The sequence below is a fragment of the Molossus molossus genome, unplaced genomic scaffold, assembly GCF_014108415.1.
Source record: "Molossus molossus isolate mMolMol1 unplaced genomic scaffold, mMolMol1.p scaffold_m16_p_20, whole genome shotgun sequence".
Classification (NCBI taxonomy): Eukaryota; Metazoa; Chordata; class Mammalia; order Chiroptera; family Molossidae; genus Molossus; species Molossus molossus.
This window is the reverse complement of record NW_023425356.1, coordinates 46437710-46463725: the sequence shown is the minus strand read 5'-3', so window position 1 is coordinate 46463725 and position 26016 is coordinate 46437710.

Genomic DNA, 26016 nt, shown 5'->3' with positions numbered 1-26016 from the left:
CTAGAGTAGGCACGGACAGGGTTCGTTCTGTGCCCATGTCCTGGGCAATTTCCCTTACTTTTATGGCTTCTTTTATAGATACAAGCTGAGGACTCTCAAAGCAAGCCTAGACCTGCTGGACATTGTCACTTGGATATTCCATAGACATCTCACAATTCATACATCTAAAACGGAATGTAGTGCCTCCTCCGCCATGGCCCACACGCGGAGCTCCTTCCTCCTCAATTGTCACAGCCAATCAATCGAATTCTCTTCGCTCTTCCTCTGTAATATAGTCCAAACGATCTCCAATGGGGATCTCTCCATCACAAATGCTACTACCTTCGTTCGGGTCTAGCTCATGATTATTTCAACAGTCTTCTGAATGGCTTCCCTGCCTCCAACTTTGTCGCCATCAATTCATTCTTCTTCAAACCTCTTTCCCCAGCACCCAGATGACTTTTAAACCACAAATACGCTGATGCCCTTCTGTGCAATGATCTGTTATTGCCTTCAAGCTAACTCCCACGTGCTGTGAAACTGCCTGTCCTACCTCACCCTCACCATTGCCCTCCATGTACTCTCTATTCCACCATCCTGGACAATCTCGAGATCCCTGGGAAGCTCCTCGCCCTTTTCCGACCACCTGCCCTGGCCCTTTCTTTTCTCTTTTACCAAACTGGATCCTGCTCCCATTTCAAGACTCAACCCCGGAGCACCTGATTGGAAGCACCCTCCCAAAGCAGCATTTGACCTTATGCAGCACAGGCCGTGAAGGTCCCCTCCGGCGGGCTAAGCTCTGGACGAGAGCCACCAAGTCTTGGTTCAAAGGGAACACGCTTAGTTAAAAAAAAACAACTCTGGTCTTTTGTAGAGTATACAGTGATACCTCGGTTCTCGAACATAATTCGTTCCAGGAGGACGGTCGAGAACCGAATTGTTCGAGAACCGAAGCAATGAAACCAATAAGAAAGCGTGACTCTCTCTGCACTCACACTGATGACGCAAGCAAGGCGCGCTGGGCCGAATGAACGTCATTCGGCTCAACTCGGCTCATCTCGGAAGTTCGAGTTCCAAATATTTGTTCGGATTCCGAGACAAAAGTTTCTCGAATCTCCATTTGGTCGAAAACCGAGGCGTTCGAGAACCGAGGTATCACTGTATGACATTTCTTGTAAAACCTTTCAACTCCTTTTTATCCAAAACTCTCTGAGCAAACGTCAAATTACGATTCCTGTACCCTGTTAGCTGGATATTGGGAAGACATCTGGGCCAGAGGGCCTGAGCATCCCTAATACTAATAATGCAAATTATTCCTTATAAAAAGGAACCTGAGTTATCAATCAAACTCTGGGCTTTGTTATTCATTATATGTCAGTTCTAGGATTGTTTCCCCGAGATGAACTGATTCAAGCAAAGGGCTGGGATGTCAAAGGAAAGGTCACACTCTGTCCCTAGGACCGGGGCCATGTCAGGATGTGTTTTGGGCCTGACCGTTGTCCTCTGAGTAGCTTTAGGTGGCTGGGACCACGAAGGGTGCACAACAGAGCAAGCTCTGCCTGACATGGAGCCCGGGAAAGGGGTGGTGGGAAGACGGATGAGGCGCAGACCTGCAGAGTCTCGCCTTCACTCCCACGGACACTGTTCGGAAGCTCACTTTGGATTTCCTACTGACTCAGGAGGGACCTCAGAGTCCATGCCTCCCGCTCCTCACAGATGTTCAGTCACTGGACATCTATCAGACACAGAGGCAGCCATCTGTCTTCCCGGCACACACCTGCTGCTAGGAAATCATCGGGGTCCTTTAGCATTTGACACCCCCCCCCCCATGGCAACAAGCAGGCAGAGCTTTGCCGGATCTGTTGCTGGGCCCTTGGAGAAGGTACTGGGAAAACAAAACACGAAAATGACAGAAACACAGATTTAGTTGTGACAAAAAGATAATGTCTTCAAATCTAGCAACTTAGCTCACCTGCCAATGTTACGTCTCGGCCTGGATCCCTGCAGACAAGAAGCCAACAGTCCCCAGGTGGAAGGGAAATGCCCTGCGGTGAGGATGATTCACTGTGGGTGTGATTCGCCCAGTGAGGAAGCCGCTCTCTCGTTCTGCAAAGCGGGAGAGGGCAGAGCCGTCTCGTCTCTGTGGGTGTCGGCGTTGACCTGCCTGAAGGCTGGGGATGGAATCTGAGGGGCTCTCGGGTTCCTTTCTGGCCCTGTGATTCTATAATCCTTCTAACAGAAGATTTTCAGATACACCGAGTGATTTTTGTTTGTATTACCCTCTGAGTTTAAAAATAAAAAGCTAAAAACCACTGGCAGGTGGCCCAGCTGAGGGCCACATTTTCAGGAGAAAGAAGGCCTTGCTCACCTGTATGAGCAGGTCGAGTACCCACCGACAGGCCTGCGGCTTCACTGACACCTGCGAGTAAGAGTCTGACTCACACTCTACATCAGGGGGACACCTACGGGGCGGTGAACTGTCCTAACGCAAACGACGACACAGCCACGCCACCGGGCAGACTGGATCAGTGCGTGAGAATGATGATGTATTTGTTGCTAAAAACTTAACACGAAGATTTGGGAAGGTGAACAGAACCTTCAAAGGACAAAAAGCAATGAGTAAATCAATGAAAACTGCCTCCAAAGGCAAAGCCGGGTTCTTCTGTTCACAGGAGAAAACACATTTCAGAGAGTGTTCCGTTGGGTAAAAATGCGATACTCTCATTTTAAAGCTTTATAAGGGAGGCTGTAAAAGGCCAATAAAAACGAAATTCTTAGAATTAAGAGGAGGAGTTCATTCAATTTTAAGATGTATTTATGGATGTTTGACCACTAGAGTGCTATAAAAAAGTGAAACCATTAATACATTCTGTGTTCAGCATTGTATGTTTAATATTGCATAGTTACTTGGATACCCTTACATCTGCTCAGTAATTACTGGCAATGAGGCAAAGTATCACCGGAAAAACACCCTGCTGCTATGAGCATGCGTTGTTTTCAAAACATAAATTAAAGTTTAAAATATATGTATCTGACAAACGTATGTGAAATATTACATCTAAGTGGTACAGCGATTTGTTTCAATAAATTCTCGAGTTTTTAATAAATCTCCATTTCGAGCTTTTCCGAGTGCTTTCCTGATATTATTGGTTAATTGCAACAAAACGGAAATTTGGAAGGAGACGGAATGGAGTCCTTGCAGTTTCAGGGAAACAGCGTGGAGCACCGGCGGGGCTGCTGCTCAGTAAGACGGGTTTGGAAGAACCGGAGCTGGGAGAATGAAGAGGAGACAATGATGCCCCCAGGCAAGCCGTCCTGACACCATCCCCCATCTCCACGTACTTAGAACCCAGCCTCCAGAGAGCACCAGGGATTCAGAAATCCCAGACACGTTCCTCATCAGTTCAGAAGACACGCCCTACTGGAGAAATCAATGCCAACCCCTGGGCCGTGTTTACAGTCCGTCTGTGTCTAACCACCAGGTTATTCCTTAGCCGCTGCGAACCTACCAGCCGTAGAATGGCTGAATGAACTCTAAGCTGCTGTGCGGCGGACATCTGTGCCCCAGGTATCAACGGCAACAAAACCCGGGTGTATTGGCACCTAGACTTCTCTGAGACAGATTGCTGAGTGCGGAAAGGCAAGCGACAATAGCACATACACATTATGACATGATGAATGTTAAATCATGCCAATGACACTATATCTTTGTGCACATAACTGGTTTATTGAGAAATCTGACCCATTGACAAACAAATACGAAATTACTTTATTATTTTTCGCAATCACTGCCTTTGACTGTGCTGGATGTCCATTTTTAAATCCTTAGTGATGTGCAGAATGGATCTATTTCTGATTGCTTTCACGTATTAAGCACTCCAGGTTAGCCTTATCCATTTATCCCGGTCGCAGCCATTAATCTCACACCCTTGCTCCCACCTTGCTCAGCCTGACCCCTGCTGGGGGCAACACCTGGCCTGTTCTTTTGCTTCTTTCCCTTCTCGTCCCTCTCCTAGGTCTCTGTCTCTCCTCCAGTACACTGGAGCAGAGAGATACGATTGGAATCTCTGTGCCTGGGAGGTCCTCTCTTGGTTGATGTCATCTGTCCTTCATGCCACTGAGTTGGCAGGCACCTTTCTGGAGGAACGTGAGTGCGTTCTTCCTGAAACAGACGAAAAGCTCGGATTTGACCTCTTCTGACCCACCTTCCTCGTGGTTCAAACCATCTTCTCTTGTTGACTGAGTCTCCTCTTCTTGGAGTCAGTGCCTTGGACAGGGTAACGAGAGTGTTCACGTTACCATCTTCCATGTCCACCTGAGGCAGAGGAAACTCCATCCTGCTCAACCCAAGAAATGTGACTGCTTCACGCTACCCTCTCTACCCAATCAGAGCAGGTGCTCGGTGAAGATCAACGAGTCCGCTCCCTACGCAGATGTCCAGTTAGGGGAGGAGAGACCAGTCTCCTCTTCTTGCAGGTACCCTCCAGATGCAATGTGGTTCTCTTGGAGCCTTCCTCCTTTGGCGTGAGGGTCAGGCTACAGCACCTCCCCTGCTTCCCGTGGAGGTGGAAGAGAAGACCCACAGCACTCTCTGTAAGCCAACAAATCGCCTCTATTTCCTTTTGTGTACATCTTGAGGAGAGAGGTGTGGGGTGAGGTAGCAGGGTCAGTTCTACTGCTTCTTGGAGAATCCTACAGGGAGGTCCCCAGCAACTCCTCAGCTGTACGCCCATTCATCGTCATGTTACACACAGCTACACGTTGGTGAAAACGAATTGATTGACAGTGTTCTCCTCTGCGTAGGGACAGGGATAATGAGATGTGATAAGTTGGCTTTATTTTGCCCTGGGGTTTTTGGAAAAAAAAAAAAAAAGAATGTTTTTATACTTCATTCAATCACCCAAAAGAATATTGACTGGCCTATCGAGATAGCATGGATGGTTTAACCAAGGCAGCCAAAGTTGGTGTCTCAACCCTGACCACAACAGTGTGCTAAGAACTAACTATACACTGATACATTTTTTAAAAGTCTGATGGAGGAGTTGCACTTTCTCCAAGAGCATAATTGCAAGTGGAACCACAGGACACAGCACAGACTCTCTTCCCCCATGTTGCTAATGGGACAGAGACTACAAGTCTATGTTCCCCTCCACGGTCCACCTGCTGCAAGTCTGTGCGATCATCTGCTAGCCTCTGACTAATGACAGCAGTAGACAGACACCCTGCAGAATGGAAGGGACAGTCTGGCAAGAGCATAGAGAGGGGGAAGGTGGCCTGGTTCATTCCTGCTGAGCGCCTCCGGGAGTTACTGCTCGTTAGGGCTTCCCGACATCATTTAGGGGCTGGGGCGGGGCTTAGTCAACAAGCCAGAAGACTGGGGTGCTCTCCTGTGTGTTATTCTGCATATCCAGAATAAGAGAAGGTCCCCAAGGCACTTCTGTTGGTAAGGAGAGGAAGTAATATAGCTTCCACCAGGGTGGCAATGGGCAAAGAAAACATGGTGTTTACTTCTTTTCCAAGACTTAAGAACATCGGTGGGTATCTGGAAAGGAGAGAAGTCTACCGTCTCTACAAAGCTTCATTGACATTGAACAGATGATTCAAATGGAGATTTGAAAAATAAATAAACAGGAAGGTTTCGTGAAACAGCACAGTGCTGTGATTCTGGTTCAAGACAAGCTTACCCGAGAGAGTGCTCTACAAATGTTCCAAAATTTCCGCCATGACCTTGTCCTTCACCATCAAATTACAAGAGGACTGTGATCTTTTTGTTTTAGAAATGAAAACATGCGCTCTTTCATTCCTAGTGTACCATCTGGGTTTCTAGTGTGACACCTCTTTGATCAGAGACATGCACAATTTGATGCTGGGAGGGCAGCTGAGGGAGAAGTCAGCACAGCCATCTCATTTCACAGATGTGAAAAGGGGAGATGTTACATTGGCTGCCCGAGGGCTCACTGGAGGGGCAGTATAGAATCCAGCCCCTCCGATCCCCAGGTCTATCTCTTCCTGTCTCTGGGGTACAAAGGAGTAGTCTGAGAAGTATAATTTACCTCCATGGGTCCTGTCTCTCCTTCAACAGCAGTGCCGAGTTGATAGGGACCAAGAGCACTTTGAAAGTGGACCGACCATCACCACCACTTTCACGCACACGATCTCATTTCATTATAACCCAGAGAGGGGAGCGGTGCACCAGTATTAGGCCCATGTTTACAGGTGTGGAGACTGAGTGCCCCCAACCACGCAGAAAGTGTCAGTTCTGACTCAGTGTGACAACTTTCCTTCCGCATCCTCAATCACCAGGCTTTGGATTTTTCCACAAATTTTTAACATCCTAATTGGCTACTTTACACCTAATTTTTGATGTTTTATTCATCTCCACATGGATAAGCCACAGATCAACCACGTGTTTATTTTTGGATGTGTCTGCTAGAATTTTATTATGAGAATATGGGGTGTTGAAATTAACCGCCAGAAGCCACACTGATTCAAAGAAGTACAAGATGAGCTAGCTTTTCATTTTCTTACTTTTTTTTTTCTTTCTTGATTTTAGAAAGAGGGGAAGGGAGAGGTAGAAACATCGATGAGAGAGAACATTGATTGGCTGCCTGCCCCACACTGGGGATCAGGCCCACAATCTAGGCATGTGCCATGACTGGGAATCGAACTGGTGACCTCTTGGTGCATGGGTCAATGCTCAGCCACTGAGCCACACTGGCTGGGTGCTTTTCATTTTCTTAACTTGGGCTGGACACCGTTGGGGAGAGGGTTCTGTCTGTGCAGCTCAGGGTTACCAAAGTGAGGACGTGGTCAACGGCCCACAGGGGGGTGCTTCTTAACCCTCTCCCCCAGCCTCACCCCTAGAGGCTCCTGCCCCTCCCTCTCATTGCGCCCCACACACACCCACAAGGACACCCTCTGGGGCTCTGTACACAGTAAAAAGAGCTAGCTACACCGGACAGACCTTGACACACAGCTTGCGCAGCCTCTGTCACCAACCCCTTGGACACATTAATTTCTGTCACTGGGGGAGACTGGTCAGTGAGATCTAAATGTGCTTTTCCTATTTATTGATACAATTTCGTGGCAAGAGCAATTTTCAGAGCTTATTTTCCACTCCATTGAAGCCATGTTACTGCAAATGAATCTCTCCCTCGGTCAGCGCCACAGCAAAACACAGTTGTAAGTGCTTTATGCTTCATTTGGATAAAGAGTTCCGGATATTACCAAGTAGAAAAGAAGTTAAGGGCCATATTTCATTAGAAAGCTGTCTTCCGTGTTAATAAAACCTGACGTCTGCGGCAGACATGTAAAACCCAGAGCGTTCTCCAGCGACATCCCTGCGGTGGACGTGGCTCGGGCTAAGGCAAAGCCGCGGAGCCCAGCACCACAGAAAGTCGACCATCCCTCCAGCCAAGCCCGCAGCCACACGCCAGCCTGGGGATGGGGAGGAAACCGGATTGTGAAGTGGATGCTGCACAGAAAAGTGAAACTCTCCACCCGAGGCCCAGGTGCGCTCTTCTTCGGGGCGGCTTTGCTGTAGGAGAGAAAGGCTCATGCTCACACAAGCCTTTTGTAAAAACTAGACTTTCATAAAAACTGGGTCATGAAAGGCTCCCCATTGTCATCAACAAAGGATGAACACAGCGCTCCTTTCTGAATCTGGGCCTGATCTTTTCTGTGTCCCATCTCTATAGCGAATGACCCACATCCGAACACTCTCCCAATTATAACCGGCTCACTCTGAAGCTGGCCGCGCGTCTCATTTAGTCACTAACCCTTGAGGAACAATAGAAGTTACTGGCTTTCACAGGTGATATTAAGGATACCTTCTAGATCCAGGACACAAATGTCCCCTTGCAGCAGTTACCTGGCAGGTAAAGGGTATCCCGCACTCCACCCTCACAGAGCCCGCCTGAAACATCGAAGTTCAGGTCAAGACTTTTGTCTCGGACCTCACTCCTTCCCATCTTCTGCGTGAGGCAGATTCACGGCCCTGCCGGCCCCGCCCCTGACATCCACGTTCTGTTTCCTCTCTTGGAGACAAGCTTTACCCCAATTTGCATTTCTAGTGCAAAAGCTACTATAGTTCATCAAAGTCACTCTTGTGTCACGCAAGAAGGGAGGAGGCGTCCTCAGAGGAGGGGCATCAGCAGAGCCTTAGCCTCGCCCACTTACCTGCTTACCTGTCTGTGCCAAGAAAGCAGCTTCAGACCCAGGCGTGAGGCAGACGGCCCCTGCCTTGGGATCGATGGTCAGTGCGACAGGTATTTCTGTGGAGGACACCAAGTCCTGATGCACTCTGGCCCAAGCTGGGAAAGTCCGGATTCTGCGTTTTTCCTTGTATTTGGCCTGAATCCTTTCATGAGGCTTCACCTCCACACACAGTCTAATCCTGGATATTGAGCTCTGCTTGGGCCGCGTTTCTGCCTGTGCTTTGTGTCCAGTTCGCTTTCTGAACACCAAGCCTGGCTTTCCAACCCGACTGTGCCTCCCAGCACGTCTAAACCCGCCACGCGTTGACCTCAGGTGCAAAATCTGACTCTGCCACTTGCTAAATGAGCATGTTTTCTAAACGCTCTGAGCTTTATTTCCCTCGTCTGTAAAATGGGTATAATGATAACCATCTTATAACTGCTGTAAGAATGAGATGATTTAAGATACCCAGTTTATAATGAGGACCCAATAAGCATTATTTCTCCCCCCCCCTCCCCCCCCCTCCCCCCGGATATTCTACCAGGTTATTGCTTGGTGTCAGGCATGGTTGCTTATACTAATTCTCTGACATCATTTCCTACCAGAGGCACAATTCACCAGCAAAAAACCAGCTAGATTAACCCCTTGGGCTTCAGAATTTAAGGAGTTTTGAGTCAAAGTGTAGTACCTTGTAACAGTCACACCAAAGCCAATTTGTAACAAGATCTCATCCAGCTTTGCATTTAGCACAATGGTCTCAAAAATACGTATCCTTCCGTAGGTGAGAGAGTACGTTACGATGTTTCCCCTTGAGATGTAATGAAAGGCATTTTTTAAAAGTCCCAAATCATTCTTTCTGAACTAAAAGAGAATAACAAATCGGGGGCTATATCTTTCCATCATAACTCGATCAGCACAGGCAAAGCCTTCTTCAGAGTCAATGCAGATGAGCTAATGTTGGGTCTCACACAGTTAGTGCTCAATACTGGCCTCCTGTTTCTTTTCCCAAGTGATCTCCTCAGCTTCTACCTTTCCTTCTTAACTCAGAGCTATGTCCTCTCATTTGAAATGAGCAAAGTGAAAATAAGACCATCAAAGGACTCTGGGATATTTCTAACATTCACCCAGGAAGACCAATCTTTGGATTTTAAGTGGGTTTTGTTTCAGTATCTGTGAACTCATTCATGTGTTGTTTTGAGCACTCACCCCACACTAGGTGCTGAGATGTGTGCCAGACTCTCAGAATCCTTGACCTGAAGACTCTTTCTCCCTGTGGGAAAGACACAGAATAAGAGAAAATGTTAGTGCTGGTCATGAAGCATGTGGAATAGGATGATAGAATGACTCTTTGATGTAGGCACATGGACAGCTCTCTGCTCTTCAGGTGAAGCCCACATCACATCTTATGGGCAGATAATTCATCCTCCCAATCATAAACTATCGGATGGGATAAATCCAGTGTTTTTTCTGAAGAACTGCGATGTTTTCAAAAGCCGGATCAGGAAAGGGCATTGGTGTGAGCGTCACAAAGGAGACTTGTCACCAGGAGGATGAGATGCAACTTGGTCGGCAAACATCTACAGAGGAGCAATGGCTGTAGAGGTGGATGGGCTCCTCAGTGAAGGTGAGTAACATCAGAAAACAGCCATAGACAAAATACCCAAATTAGAGGAGTGCTTGGAAGTTAGACCACCTTCGAGTTAATGGAGAGGAGAAAAATCCTAAATGGACAACATATTTATCCCAAAAAGATGTGAGGGGGGGAAATGATAGAAGTGACTACCATTGGCGGAATCTCAGATTTCGTAACTAAGGTAAATTCCGATACAAGGAAACAAGGCTCCATTTGCATAGCAGAGTCGGTAACTCTGGAACTCATGCCATCGACTGGTGGGTTTACTGGACTGGACCATGAGCTCCTTGGAGGAAAGAGGCGGTCGTGTTCCTCTTTTGAAGATGGGAGGAGTATGGACTTCAGGAATGAGTGCATCAGGCTTCTGAGCTTTATCTCTGTCATTTATTAGCTGTATACACTTTTGGAGTCTGTCTCCTCATATGCAAATTATAGATCATGTAAGTTACCATCTATTGAGGATTTTGTGAAGATTTAATTAAATAATGTGGGAAAGTTGTCTGACACTCAGTCACTCAATTAATGTTTTCTTTTTTCCCTGTATCTCCTCTGTCCCTAGAACACAGCGAAGAAATGACACATGGTAGGTCCTCAATAAGCACGTACGTGGTATATTTTCCCTTGCCATCCCTCCCTGCAGCGTACCCCCACCTTTGCTTGCTCAGAATGATCCTGGAACTGCACCTCCTTCTTCTCCCACTGGAACATATTTAGGTGGCTCTTAACTGAATTATGTTCTTCCAGTAACTGATAAAGCTGTGATTATCCCCATGCTGCAGATTAAGAAACTGAGGTACAGCCCTGGCTGGTTTGGCTCAGTGGTTAGAGTGTCAACCCTCAGACCAAAGTGTCTCAAGTTTGATTCTGGTCAAGGGCACGTACTTCGGTTGTGGTTTGTCCCCAGCCCTGGTCGGGGTTGTGTGGGAGGCAACCAATCAATGTGTTGCTCTCACATTGATGTTTCTCAATCTCTCTTTTTCTCCCTCCCTCCCTCCCTCACACTCTTTCTGAATATAAATGGAAAAATATCCTCAGGTGAGGATTTGAAAAGAAACCGAGGCACAGAATGGTTGAGTAACATCCTCAAAGTCACACAGCTAGTAAGACGATGGAGCCAAGGCATTTCCAACTGTAGAGCCTGTGCCTCTAATCACTTTCCTCTGCTCATTCCAAGGTCATACTTCTCCCACACCACCTCATGCCTCTCTCTCTCAGATCCGTTTTCTTCCTATAAATTCCTCATTTAGGTGGAGATGGCTTTGATGAAGTCCACTCGAAGCTCCCGGGAGAAAAGCGTCATGATTCTGAGCCCCACCAAGCACACTGGCGGGCAGCCACTGCTTCTGCTTTCTGCTAAATCATCCAGGAAGCTCTTAGTGAGAACCAATCGTTGGTCCTACGTCCTGAAAGATTCTGGAACCGCAGCTAAAAAGACTGAGCCATGGAGACAGATGGGACACTGAAATTAGCCCAATCGGGGACATGCAGTTTCCGTTGCATCCTCTCCAAGGAGAGTGACGGACTAGCACGTGCGGTGTCGGACGGGGCCTGGCAGTCCAGCTCAAGGAGACAGAGGGATCCAAAGGCAACGTCCTTCTCAAACAAAAATGTCCTTTTATGAGATGGTAATCACCCATGTTTCCTTCTGTGTCTTGAATATTTAAGTGCCATTTCTGGTCTAATACAAGGTCTTGGAGAGTAAGGCCCCTTCTCCATTGTGTCCTGAGCATCAAGCATAGGGCCTGGCACATTTTAGGTTGTCAATAAATAGTCACTAGCTCACTCATGAAATACCTTTTTCTTCCCATATTGAAGCCTGGCTCAACAATACTGCGTTCCTTCCCAGTCGACTCTATTTGGCTGGGCGGGGACTGGGAGGTGACAGTGAGCGTCACTCTGTATCAGGCAGTGTTCGTGGTAAGGGCAGGGCAGAGCGAAACACGGCGTGTGTTTTTGTATTATTACTAACTCTTGTATCATTGTCCGGATGAGCAACCGCGAACCTGCGTTTGCCCCGCCCTGTACACGATGTGACTGAGTCCCGAAACCGTCTACGAAGCGGCGGCCACTGCTCCATCTTACACACAGGAAACTGGGTCCCAGAAGGCAAGGTGATGGGCCCAGGATAACAGAGCGAAGTCACTTCTAAGTCAGTGCTTTTTCCATTGCACCATGGAGCCGTTTGCACGAGAGCCAAGAAAATGATTCACTGTCATGGTGTGCTCCCTCCTCAACCTCGCTGTTAGACAAACAGACTGATCGAATCATCAACAATAGTACGCCACTTTTTAGCCCTTACTATGTGCCAGGAATTGTTCTCTTTAAAAAAAATAAAATTCTCATAATGAACTAAACAAACTGATGAACAAAATTAATCCAGAGACATAGAGGTGGGGTACAGACTGACACGCCTCAGAAGAGAGGGGCTGGCGGGGGGGGAGGGATAAACCACAGAACTTACATGCATGTATGCATGACCAATGAACATAGACAACAAAGCTGGGGACGGGGCGGGGGGAAAGGGGAGGAGGGTGTCAATGGGGGAAAAATGAGAAACATCTGTAACAAAAACAAATAAATAAATATAAAAAAAAAAGAAACTCTCACCCAAGGATACGTTTTTTACTTTTAGAGAGAGAGGGAGAGGGAGAGAGAGAGAAAAACACTGATGTGAGAGAAACGTCTATTAGTTGTCTCCCATACTTGCCCCAATCCAGAATCAAACCCACAGCCTAAGTATGTGCTCTGACCAGGAATCAAACCCATAACCTTTTGGTGTATGGGATGATGCTCCAACCAACCGAGCTGCCCAGCCAGGGCCAGGAATTGTTCTAATGCTTTACATGTATTAATACATTTAATTATGTCAACATACCTATATGATTAGTGATATTATTGTTCCTTTATTATGGACAGTGGGTGGGAGATTTCAGTGCAAACAACTTGTTTAAACCCATATAGCTAATAGGTATCGGGTCCACATTTTATATCTTGGCAGATATACTTTCTCTCCAAACCCCATCCATACTGGATGCCCACAGGCTCAGCCCAGACTTACCAACGACTAGCCATGCCCACCACCACAGCGAGAGGTGTCCCCAAAGCACTTCACATCCTAGGCATTCATCACCAGACAAGTAACTGGCAGACTCGGATGAATTGGGTAAGCCGAACCTTTCACTCACGCCCACGAACTGGAGACTCGGCTATGCTTCTGGGCTTCTCCGGGTAATCCCAGTTTGGGACATTGCTACAATGTAGCTGGTGAACCAGTTCTGTTGTTTCCTTTTTTACAGGAAGATTTAAAAGTTAGTCATTGCATCCAGTTGTATCAATTCACTGACAGCCAATATGCTCAAAGTCACTAGGTGCTCACATTTTAAGAAACTTCAGAGTCGGGGACACAGATCAGGCCACTGGCACATTACGCTGGAAAGAGGTTCGGGATGTCAGTCAGGCAGAACAGCGCAACTTCCAGGAGCAGGAGTGCGGGGGCACGATCCGCTGAGGAAATGAGAGGCGAGCGGAGTCAGGTGGATATGAACCAGTCAAAGTTCAGAAGAATGTCTCATCGATGTCCTCATCTACTTGTCCTGCCCTCAAAGACAGCAATGCGGGCACTCCTTAAATAGGAGACAGAAATTTGATTTTTCTGGTGACCTATCAATAAAGATGATCTTGTTTTCTTTTTTTTATGAACAATTTTCTTTCCTTTATTGCTTTTAGAGAGAGAGAGAGGGAGAGAGAGAAACATCAATGAGAGAGAACATCGAGATGTCGCCTCCTGCATGCCCCCCACTGGGGATCTGGCCCACAACCTGGGCATGTGCCCTGACCGGGAATCGAACCGGCGACCTCTTGGTGCATGGGTCGACGCTCAACCACTGAGCTTCACCGGCTGGGCCAGATCTTGTTTTCTTCTTATCATAACTGTGTAATAAATTTGGGAAATAGGATTGGTCATTACATTCTCAAGAGTGACCTGAGGATTTAAGCCTATTACGCCGGGATGTGCGTCCGAAAGTGATGTTTTTCCTGGGGCAGCAGCCACGTGCTGATGTCAAGTGCTGACCAGCAGGCGAGGCGAAGCCTCCGTGATTAACCTGAAACTGGAGAGGACTACCCTAGAACGTAGCAGGCAAGCCTTTCTGTCCAAACCCCTTCTATTCCTGGGTCAGGCCCCCGGACTACAGGGAAGGGCTTCACCTTCGTGTCTGCTCTGGACGCTGGAGGGAGGAACAGCGTTCTCTGCACGAAGGGTCATTCTCGGGCCCACAGCGGCCTTGCTGTCTGCATGTTCTGCGGCCCCTCCCCCAGCCAGCACTGTGCCCCCCTCTCTCCACCCACCCACGGCAACGTGCTCAGACAGCACGTCCTAGGCTGATGCCCACGACCACTAGGGTTCCCAAAGGCTGCCTGAGTTCCACGGAGCTTCACAGCTACAGTCAAGGGAACCCCAGGCTCACAAAAACGGAGCACGGCTACCCAGAAAGAGACTTCAGAAATAGTCCCCCAGTGAGTGACCAAGCCACAGACCCAGCCCTACCCTCTTGCAGCGTCTGCGAGCGCGTTAAACAGACACGAACGAAACACCGCGCCTGTGTTCAGGGCCCACGTGTCCTCAGCCAAGCCGCTTACTTCCCTTCTCCGAGTCGCCGTGTCCTCATCCGTAACGAGAGGGCTCTGGAATGTTAGACCGGACGGATGACCATGAACTTCTCGCCCTCAAAAACACGTTGCTCCCAAAGATAAGCACATTGCTTCGTGTTGACTCCTCACTTCACAGTTATTCACATAATTTGAGGACTCTGAGCCGTTGTATTCTTTAGCGAAAACATGTCTATACCCCCCCCAAAGTGTCTCGGCATTAGGGATCATGTTCCTGGGGGAAGAAGTTAGATTTCGTGGTTTTACACTGAGCGCTGAAGGAGAGTCTTTAAATACGAAGTGATACATTTAGAAAGGGCGGTATTTTGACAGGATGGGCCAAGGAGACTGTTTTGCTTCCGATGTCCGATGTCCGACAAGGAAGCTTGTGCTTGTCAGCGCCTGCCACCGCCCAGCAGGTGACCTACACGCATAATTAATGGTTTACTATTGATGTCCATCCACCTGCTAGAGGAGGTGCCTGCAGCTCCCATCCCAGGGAGCAGACCACAGATAGTGATAAGTAGCAGCGACAGATGTCAGCGTCATCAGCGCTAATGAAAACATTAGCACCGGGTCAATTTAACAAGCACATCGACTTGATGCTATTGAGAGAGGCTAGAGATTTTTCCCGAAGCTTGCCTGAGCTTTACAAGAGACAGTCTGTGGGCAGAGCAGAGAGCTAGCTGTGCTGAATAGACAAAAACAAAAAACAAAAAAAACTGTGTTGTTTTGTTTTGGTATTAAAAAACCTTTTTTTTTTTTTTTTTTGCTTACATAAGTTTGGGGGAAATGGAAGGTTCATTGAGTTAATATAAAAAATTATGAGCCCTGCCTTGGTTAGAGCATCATCCCAATACTTCAAGGTTGAGGGTTCAATCCCCGGTCAGTACACATAAAAAAAAAAAAATCAACCAATGAATACATAGATAAGTAGAACAGCAAATCAATGTTTCTCTCTCTCTCCCTCCCTTCCACCCTTCCTCTCTCTCTAAAAAAGTCAATAAATAATTTTTCTTTAAATTATGAAAGTACTTGAACCCAGAGAGAAGACCATAAATACTGCCCCTGCTCTTCTGAAGTCTGGGCCGCATCGCTGCAGTGGTCCCTGGTGCGCCATTTGGCATCCCTTTCAATTTCCCTCTGGCTGCAATGCACTAACCAAGGTCTATAATATAGTAAGTGCATAATTAAATGCAGATGACATGGTATTCCTGGCAGGACAATTCAAGACGCTGGGTTGACACCCCAACATGTCATGACCACCTTGAACACAGATTTGTGGTCCGAGGAAATAAAATATCTCGTGAAGTGGTACACTTAACAAAAGTCTATGCCATTCACTTTGGCGTTGATTGAAAAATTTACCCATGCAGCCACCTTTTATAATTTTTTTATTGATTGACATTGAGAGAGAGAGAGATTTGTTGCTCCGCTTATTCATGCATTCATTGGTTGATTCTTGTGTGTGCCCTGGCCGGGGATTGAACCAGCAACCTTGGTGTATCAGGATGACATTCTAACGAACTGAGCTGCCTGGCCAGGGCTCAGGCACCTTTGATTCATTTCATTCATTCACTTAATAAGTATTTGGTGAATGCAAACTATGTGTCCTGGACATATAACAATATACACCCACATACACCTTACACTCTGTAGGACAGACAGACAGCAAACAGACATATTGAGTGAGACCCAGGGAAGTTATATATCAGGATAAATTGTATGCGGAAAACAAAGACAGAGATACTATAGGAATAATAGAGAAAGACAGCATTTCTACTTAGGCTACCCAAACCAAATCGGACGATGGAGGAAATTATGTAAAGGGATCCAGTACAAGCCTGTTGGCTCCCTTACCTGAACCACTGGGGACCCAGGGTGCTGGTAGAGCCCACAAAAGCTGTCATGAGGCCTGGAACATAGTCAACTTTCAAGGGGAGGCAGGAGCCAGGGTTATGGATCAAAACGCCTGAACTCAGTTCTTAGTTCTGCCCGATGTTACTGTGATTTTGGAGCAAGCCGACTGCTTCAAATGTTGCTTCTCTCATATACAACATGGGATAATACCTGCTTTGCTTATTTCTAGCACGGTGGTGGTGAGGAGCAAATTAATATGCAATTATAAAGCGCTCTACAAATGTTACTTGTGCTCTTATTAGGTCAACCCTGGGAATTTCACATCCTATTTCACATCTTCAAGATGCCAGCCGTGGAGACAGCCCCTTGTTCTTTTCCTTCTGGTGTTCGATACAAAGTGCCAGGAACGTAAACTCTGCCTTCTGGCGAAATGCGCTCCGACAGCACGGTGTGCAGACTTCAATCCGCAAGCACGGAGGCCTCGTCAGCGCTCCGCGCCCCGGGACTTGGAACAGGGTTATCAGTCAGTTGTTTGAGGTTCTTGGTGGGGACTTCTTCGCAGCGATCAAGTTATATAAGGAAATAATCAGTAAATAGAAAGATTGCCTCATTATGCAAAGTGAAATGCAATCTGCCTTGGAAAGGGGACCCATGCTGAGGAGCTTGCCGAACAGACTCTGCCTCCAATTAAGCTCCGATTAGAGAGCAATGCTTCAGTCGGAAATCCGCGGCCTAGAACGGCCTCCATTTCCAGGGACGTGGTCAACGTGATAGTAAGAACGGTATCGTGCTGTTCCCTACAATTCTTTTTCCCCGGGAACTCACAGCATGGTCCTGACATTGTCTCGGCTTTTATGTTCCAACCAGTTGGGAGGATGGGTAGAGAGTCTTTCTCCATGTTCCTAAACAGAGCCAACGGGAGGGAAACCCTGGGGGTTTGCTTGGGGAGCCGGGTTAGGCACGGAAGCCAGGGTCCCGTGTCCCCTCCCGAGTCTTGCTGGGCAGCATCCTTTAAGTACCGATGGGCGCGTGGCGTTCAATGGAGAGTTATGAATAACAGAGAAGCTGGCTTGGCCTCTAAAACAACAAAGATACTGGTGGGGAGAAAAACTGAACAAACGCTCAAAGTAAATCCTGGGGATCCGAGAGGCACCTCCTAGACATGTCCACCGTGCTGCAGCATCCGCTGTTCCACAAGACCAATAATATGTTAATATCATGTTTCATGAAGCTGGAGGTGACCGTCCAGATACCATTAGCTTTCTTTACTGCTAAAAAAAATGTGGCCAATTACGCTCTGAGACATTATTTCCTTCACATTGATTGTAGAACATATCTTGATTTTAGGGGTGTTGAAATGTGGGGGAAATGGGTTGTCATTTCATTGATAAATTGGTGGTTGTTCGCGTACCCCTAACACGGCACGCGAGAGCCAGGGAAACTTGGGAACAGCGTGTAGCTAATGTCATCACACAACGTGAAGGTCTTGTCTACGAGGAAAAACAAGGACTCTGGGAGAAACAGGGGCTGGAGGGTGGGCATGAAAGCAGCCGGCAAAACAGTGCCGGGTCCAGGCAGGACACGCCCCGCGAGCCCCGACTCACCCAGACGCAGTGGGAGTCCCCGCAAAGGGAGACATTTCAGAAGCAAAAGCACGTGTTATTTCACGCAGCCGGCGTTCCACGCAAGGAACTCATTACCCCTGGAGACAGCACAGACTGAAAAGAGATAATTAGGCCCAAAAAGGATTCTAAGATAAACTTGTGGCTGATGGATCCATGATGGAGCCCGTCCTCTACCCACTTAAATCCTCTTATTAAGTCATCACTTCAGCCTTTTCTTTCTGTGCTAAAGGATGCTGCTTCCAAACGCTCTCCCCGAGAGCCCCCTTTCCCAAGCCTTCCCTGTGATCCATCCTCCTTTAAACCAGTGCCCCTTTCAATGAGTGTCCCCCCTTTTGAAGGAGTCCCTGCCCACTATCATGGAAAGTTCAGGGAGAATGAAATCCATGTGACTATCAGGGTTTAAAACTCACGGAGGACGGAGACATGTCACCTTCACCTTGGAAACTCCACGGCACCCCACACAGTGCCCGGCATGCACTTCTGTTGGGTGGATGAGTGGATGAAGGGGGGTGTCTCCCCAGCTCTCTGGAACCCTGTGAGACCTAGGCTGCATTGTCCCCATGCTCCGTGCGGACTGCATGTGTATGTGTATGGGCTGGGCAGGGGAGGGTACGCAGGCTTAAGTGGAGGGAGATTTGGGTCTGTTGCCCTGGATACCCAAGTTTGGTGACATCTCCTACTACAGCTACCTTAAAGGACACTCGGGGAAAGGGGAAGCCAACCTGAGCCCCATTGTCAAGCAGGGTTTTTTTGCCGAGTTAACAGCAGGTTAGGTAGAGAGGTAGCCAGGTGAAGACGGCAGCCCGAGTTGTTTTGTTTAGAGAGCGGGGGAGAGAGGGATGGCTCTTTCCACAGGAAAAAAACCACCCCGTTGTTTGCATGAACCTGGAGCCGTCCCGGGGTCCCAGCCTTCGGGAGGTGAGGCAGCAGGAACCCCTGCTGTCTCCGTGCTCTCGGGATCTCTCCTTTAGAAAGACTCCCCTGGGGCCAGAGGTGAGACTGGACTGTTAGGACTTGTCAGCGGGGAGGAGGCTCCGGCATCGGGAGGCAACAGTGAGAAGGCTGGCTTCAGCTCCTGAGTACAGGCCCCTCTCGCTCGTGGCGTAGAGGGTGGATGGGCGCTCTCTCCGTTAGAAAGGCAGTCATCGGCCAGACGGTGGCTTTGGCGACCTGGACGGGAGTTGTCCGATAAGCCAGAACTGTATTCTAGAAGTGCACGGGTGGCCGGTGAGAAGCACGTCGGTGACAACACGCAGGACACATGTCAGGAAGGAAGAGCAGCTGGTGCCGCTGTGACCACAGGGACCACGTCCTTGGCCTCCCTGCTCAGCGGTCTAGATCCCTGCTGAGGAGCAAATGCCCAAGGAAAAGAAAGTAATTACTCATATATGTATTTACCCAGACACGTGGGCTTGTAAATGCCCACACAGCCGTTCTGTCACATCCGTTTGGGACAAGCTGTAAAACCTCGCTTGACAACGAAGTCTCCTTTATGAACATCAGTCTTTTCCCCGGCGACCCGAGTGAGCGCTCACCATTGTGTTCCTTCTGCATCGTCACGGAAACAACCCGTGTGACAATGAGCAGCTATCCGGCTGGCAAGCTCTGTCTGGTTATGCAGGATGGATGGCACCAGAGGGGAGCCCCCATCACGGGCCTTGGATCTGGTGTCGATGTTTCGTACATTTTCCCTTCTTCCTTGGTAAGGAATGGAGGATTCGTGTTACCTTGTTGTTATCTATTGATTTTCCTTTCTGTCTGCATTATTGGCTGAGTATTTAAAAATAGAGGGATACTGCCCTGGCCGGTTTTGCTCAGTGGTTAGAGCGTCGACCTGCGGTCCAGAGAGACCCAGGTTCAGTTCCCGCTAAGGGTATGTACCTCGGTTGCAGTTTGTCCCCGGCCCTGGTTGGTTGTGCGGGTGGCAGCCACTCGATGTGTCCCTTTCACATCGATGTTTCTCTCTCTCTCTGTTCCTCTCTCTCCCTCCCACTCTACCTGAACAAAAAAATGGAAAAATGTCCTCGGTGAGAATGATAAAAAAAAAAAAATAGAGGGATACTGCCTAAGCCCGCCTTTTGTGATGTGCGAGGGGGCTTGTGCGCGTGTGTCGGTCCATGTGTGTGTGCGTGTGTGTGTATCTGAGTGGTTGGGACTACTTGGGACCACACAAAGGACAAATCCTAGTCCCAGATAAAAAAAAAATATATATATATATATCTGTTTCTTCTAAGCACCCATCCCACTCATCCACCGCACACCTACAGCAGGTTTAAATTCATCAGGACGTGCAAAGGAAGAGGCCACCTCCGGCGGAATACACGGAACACGCTTGTGCATTTCCTGCACCTCCTCACTCACTAAGGACCGTTGTTCTCGCAGGCATTTGGCTTCTACCATCATCACGCATGGACCTTCCTTGTCGCCACAGTTTCTGCCTCTCTCGTAGGACGAGGACGGATTACTTGCCCCTGAGCTTCCAGGCAAGAAGGGGTTGTCTTCCGCTGGGGTCAAAGATGGCGAAGCCCCAGTCCAGGGACCAGAGCCAGGAGCGGTTCTCGACGTTCCTGATAAGGAGCATCCTCCACATACAGCATGGAGGGAGAGGGAAGAGCTCAAGCGTGGAGCCTGCTGCTCGCCTGGACGGTCTTTGGAGGGACAACAACAAGCTTCCGACGGTGTGTAAGACACCGTGTTCCATTCTCAGCCTCCTCGTCCGCTGTCGCACTAACATACAGTGGCATTTTCCAGCCTCCGTTCTGCATCTGTTGCTGTTACCTGCATGCTATAGACAGAGGGATGAGTTCAGAAAGGCGGGATGGCTGGTCCGAGAGCCACCCTGGAGGACAGTGGCAGAGCGCGGTTCCATCCGGGCAAATCAGCAGCACAAAGTGTGGCTCAGAGCGTGGCGTCCAGGTGCTGATGCCCTCAGATGCCAAAGCTGCCTCTGCTCACTTCCTCCCTAGCGAAACGTCTCTGAGCCTCGGTCAGCCCCGGAGGAGTCGTGATGAGGGTAGACTCTACTTCACACGAGCTGATAAAATGATGGACTGCGCTAATGAATACAGAGCCCTAAGCAGAGTGCCTGGTCTATAATAAATGTACAGTAGTTAATACTTTCTTCTCGTGTTGTCTATTAATATTCTCAAAGAGAACCTTCGAAAGTTTCATATTGTCCCAGGGTATCACATGGTTCATTCTGATACACTGATTAGAATTTGCAGATTACCCAGAAGACAGGAAAAGGTAATTTTTCTGTGATAAATAAGCTCAGTATAAGAGTTTTATGAGCTAAAAAATGTTTCATAAAAAGGTTGTAGAAAAAAAAAAATCAACCAATCAGTTAGTACCTGGGGCGATCAAAAATTAAAGAAATATCTTTAATTACATCTGGAGGCTTCTGAGTTGTAAAGGTTACGGGGGCCTAGCGTTCTTGCACATGCTTACAAATAGATCCTGGTTGTGTTCCATTCTGCGACAGAGAAGGGCCAAACGTCCGCTTTCACGAACTTTCTCGCTCTGTCCTACCGCGTGGGGCATCTTGACGCAAATCTGGTGTCACCTGAGAGTGTCTGGGATCACCTGGCACGTGTTGGCAGCCTGGCTCAAATGAACTCTGACAAATATTTAAACGTAATAATAAAATAAATAAAATAACACCTGGCCTCCCCCATCCCCCCGGGGAGGCCTGAGAAGGTTTCTAGGGCAATAAAGACCAAAATACGAATCTAATAGATTGAGATCATGCCTCGGCTAGTGCTTGCTACGCAATCAACCGCCCTAAAACTTAGAAGCGCTGAAACCTCACCATTTATTTACTCAGGATTCTTCTAGGTGGTTCTTTTGGCGGGCTGGGGCGGGGTCAGCGAGTCTCGGCTCAGGTCGCCACATCGTCCTCAGATGGTGACCTGCTGTCGGCCTGTGTGCTCGTGCTGCCTGAGCACACGCGGACGCTGGTAAGCGTTGTCTGAAATAATAAATGAGCTAACGAATGAATGGAGGGATACGTGAAGTTTTCCGCACTTGGCTCTCTTTGGACTCTGCAAGATACAGGACTCTCTCCTGGAGAACTGCAAAGCAAGTCGTTCATTTTCCCCAGCAACTTCCCGAGGTGCCCTATCTCCCAGGTTGATCCAGAACATTCTGCCCCCCAGTCAGACACACCCCCCGGAGCCCCACCCTGAGTGCTGAGCTGAGGCAACTACATCACTTCCGAGTCTTCCTTCCTTCTTTCCCTTTAGCACTTCCCTCCTTCGGTGCCTTGAGGAAAAGGGAAAGTCTCCCCTGCTGCTCCCCTGCTTGCCGGGAGGAACGAGAGTCGCATTGCACGGCCACAGATACCAGGAGGACGCTGTGGCCATTGTCATAATAGGTCACGGTTCACAGATCCCACCTGCACCAGGCCCCAGGTCCTGAGGCAGCAGAGAAGAGTGTCTGTGGGAGGAGGACGGGCAGCTCCTCCGGGCCCTCCGCCCTGCTGAAACAGGGCTCCGGGACGTCAGCTACCACAGATGCTACCACAGTCGGCCAGCCTCCGAGCCCTGCAGACACATCCAGCCCGGGCCGCGGAAGGGCGGACACGCTCTCAGGAGGAGACCCCAGGACCCAGCCACGTCCCTCCTGACAGGCTGGCCTGGGTGCCGGGAGCCGGAGTGCAAGCCGGAGAGGGTGGCCCGGCGGAGGGGGCCCCCAGCCCTGCTCTGGGGGGAAGCCAGGCAGAGAATCTGGGGCCTCACGGAAAATGTGAGACTGGAGACTTTGGTCTGTGCAGGTCTGCTGTGTGTGAGCCTGGCTTCTTCGATTAATAAGGGACAGGGTGTGGCAGGTGCGGGGTCAGCCTCCTCTAGCTGAGTGGAGTGGGATGATGGATGGGCTCCCTCCCACAACCGGAGAGCAGGCTAGACCGTCACCAGATGCCTCTCCTCCCAACAGGGTGAAGGAAGGTTCTAGCAGAAGGTGTCAAGTGACCGAACCCGTTCGCTGTACCTTTCCGCTTCTGAGAGGCAGTGTGCCAGCCACACCTGCGCGTCCACAGAGCCTGGGCTGTGCCAACTTCTGCAGAGTCCGTCGGCTCCACTCTGTTCTCTCCTGCGGACAGCCGGGCTCGGGCCTTCCTCCACGCCGTCCCGGGGGCGGCTCAGACCCCTTCCGGAGCTCCCTGCCGCTGGGTCCACCCTCCCTGTCAACTCTGGCCTCCTGGCTGACGTGCATTTCTGACCATGTCACTCCCCCGCTTTTAGGTTCCACACAGCTCTCAGGACCCAGCTCAGCCCTTCTGGCTATGCCCTGCCCTCCTTCTCTGTTCTCCCCCCTCCCCCACTGCACTCCTCCGAAACAGCGCTTCGCAATCACGCGTGATTCCCTAAAACACAGCGGGCTGCTTCAGGCCTCCAGGTCTCTGCACAGGTTGGCCCCCTTCCAGGAAAAGGCTCTTTCTGCCCCCACGTCATCTAAGACTTACTCCTCCTAAGTTCAACTCAAGCATCACCAAGAAACCACCTCTCGAGCTTCCTAATCCAACGCAGAAGCTCCTGCTCTGTTTCTCTTAGCCTTGCTACCACGCCAGCGGGGGATGGTGTGTGCTGGGAGGGGCAAGCTGGAGAGGATGGCCCTGCGGAGGGGGTCTCCAGCCCCCAGCCCTGCTCTGGGACCTGTCTCTGCCACCACCCTGCGAGGCTGCGTTCCATTCGCCTCTCCCAGCCTCGAGCACAGAGTGAAAGCTGGCTACGTGTTTTTAGGAAGGAAGGAAGGAAGGAAGGAAGGAAGGAAGGAAGGAAGGAAGGAAGGAAGGAAGGAAGGAAGGAAGGAAGGAAGGAAGGAAGGAAGGAAGGAAGGAAAGAAAAGAAAAGAAAAGAAAGAAAGAAGTTATCTGCACTGGCTCTTTTGTGACACTGGCTGACCCAGGGGCCTCTCTTGGAGAACTGCAAGGTGATTAATTTATAGGGGCCAGCAGTTCCCCATCACCAATTTCTGGTCTCTTGGGCTTATCCAGTCCCTTTGGCCCCCCAGTTAGACACAGGCCCAGAGTTACCCCTGACCAGTAAAACATGCAACTTCTCCAAAATCAATCCTTCCTTCTTTTCCTTTAAAACTCCCATTCTTCCGGTACCCTGAGATAGCAAACTGACGGGTCGTTTCATTTACAATATTTACGATGAAGTGGGAACTGCTGAAAATAACCACCCCTTACATAAATCGGGAAGCACAACAATTATATAGTGCTTCCCGGTTTATGAAACTCTCCCCTTCATTGTCGTTAACATTCTGACTGTCCCCTGGGGCAGGCCAACAGCTCCTCTCATCTCATCTGCTACCCGAGGACACTTCCGCCCACAGAGGCTCTGTGGCTTTGCCAGGCTCACACAAATAATAAGCAGTGGAATTCAACTCAGACTCTTTAAAAGTGTTTTTCCATTTCATTTTTCAAAAAAGTATGCTTGGATGGGTAAGCAAAACGTTATACCTAAAAGGGAAGCATTGCTAATTATGGAAAGAATAGATGCAAAAGGACTTATCTGCACCCACCAAATAATACTGTCCAGACTGCAATCTCCTGTCCTACACCCATGGCTGAGCAGGCTGGTCAGAGGTCAGACTCCGCATGTACCCACAGTGAGAGTCAGACTGGAAGCAAAGTTCGTGGAATGAGAAATGTTGGAAACGTTACAAAAACAACAATAACGTTGTGATAAGGGTCCTGGCTAATGTCCTGAGGTCTGTGACTGGCTCAGCAGAAGCCTGCAGCTTGCCCTGGCCGGTCTGACTCAGTGGTTAGAGCGTCAGCCCTCAAACTGCAGTCATGGGTTCAATTCCGGTCAAGGGCACGTACCTCGGTTGCAGTTCAGTCCCCTGTCCTGGTCGGGGTCATGCTGGAGGCAACCAATCAATGCGTCTCTCTCACATCACTGTTTCTCTCTCTCTCTCTTTCATTCTCCCTCCCCCCCTGCTACTCTGTCTAGAAATCAGTGGGAAAATATCTTCAGGTGAGAATTTAAAAAACAAAAAACAAAACAAAACAAGGCCGCAGTTTCTCATCCCAGATAGATTTCTCCTAGACCTGCACCCAAGTCCATGCCACAGTGGCCCGCCCTACAGATGCGCAGGGGGGCCACCCACACTGCCAGGACCAGGGTGCCTACAGCAGCAGCCAGGGGTTCGCGAGTGAGCGAGTGGAGGAGGATGGAAGGAGAGAAGAAACAGGAAGGGGTGACTGAGAAACCCTGAGCAAAGACGTTCCAGACTGTGATCATTCGTCTGCACCGAAGATGCATGATTGCAGTATCACCCGCGTCTACCAGGAGGCTGTGAGCTCCTGTGGGGCGGGAAAGGCCCTGTGCATTTCCTCGCCACCTCCAACGCCCACCACCAGCACCACGCTCCGCCACCCCTGGCGACATCTGTGGTGTCACTCAATGTGCATGGTCACTCAGTTATTCATTGAGTCTTTCCCCCTCTCATCCCGAAAAGGAATGTCCATGACGGATGCTCCCTGGTGGGTATTACATGTGATCTGCCCGCTCCATGTCCCCTCCCATACATGCATCCACATGCCTCAAGCCCACAATTCCTTGGTCTCAATCTGACCCTTTTTTTTTTCGTTCAGGCTCCTCATCAGCCCTCTGAGCATATTTTACTGCCTGTGAATTGATATAAATTCTAACTCTGGGCCACTTTTCCTTCAAGAGTGTGACTGTGCTCAGGCTGGAGTGCTGCCCATTAGAAGGTCATTCCTGCCACGGTAATTCACATCCACGCCCGAGAGCCCACGGACTGCAGCCCTCAAGGCGCTGACCTTCCAGTGATTCTCAGCCTTCCTGACGCCGCGACCCTTTAGCACAGGTCCTCGTGTTGTATGTGGCGGATCTGCGTGTGGGCGGACCCGCCCGGAGACGGATAGAGGAGCGCTGTCTCGGTTCCTAAGACCACCGGAAATAGGTGTTTTCTGATTGTCTTAGGCGACCCCTGGGAAAGGGTCGTTCGACCCCCAAAGGGGTCACGACCCACAGGTTGAGAACCGCTGCCTTAGACCAAGCTGGGTGGTCTTCCTTCCATGAGCTAGTTGAAGAGGCCACTGGT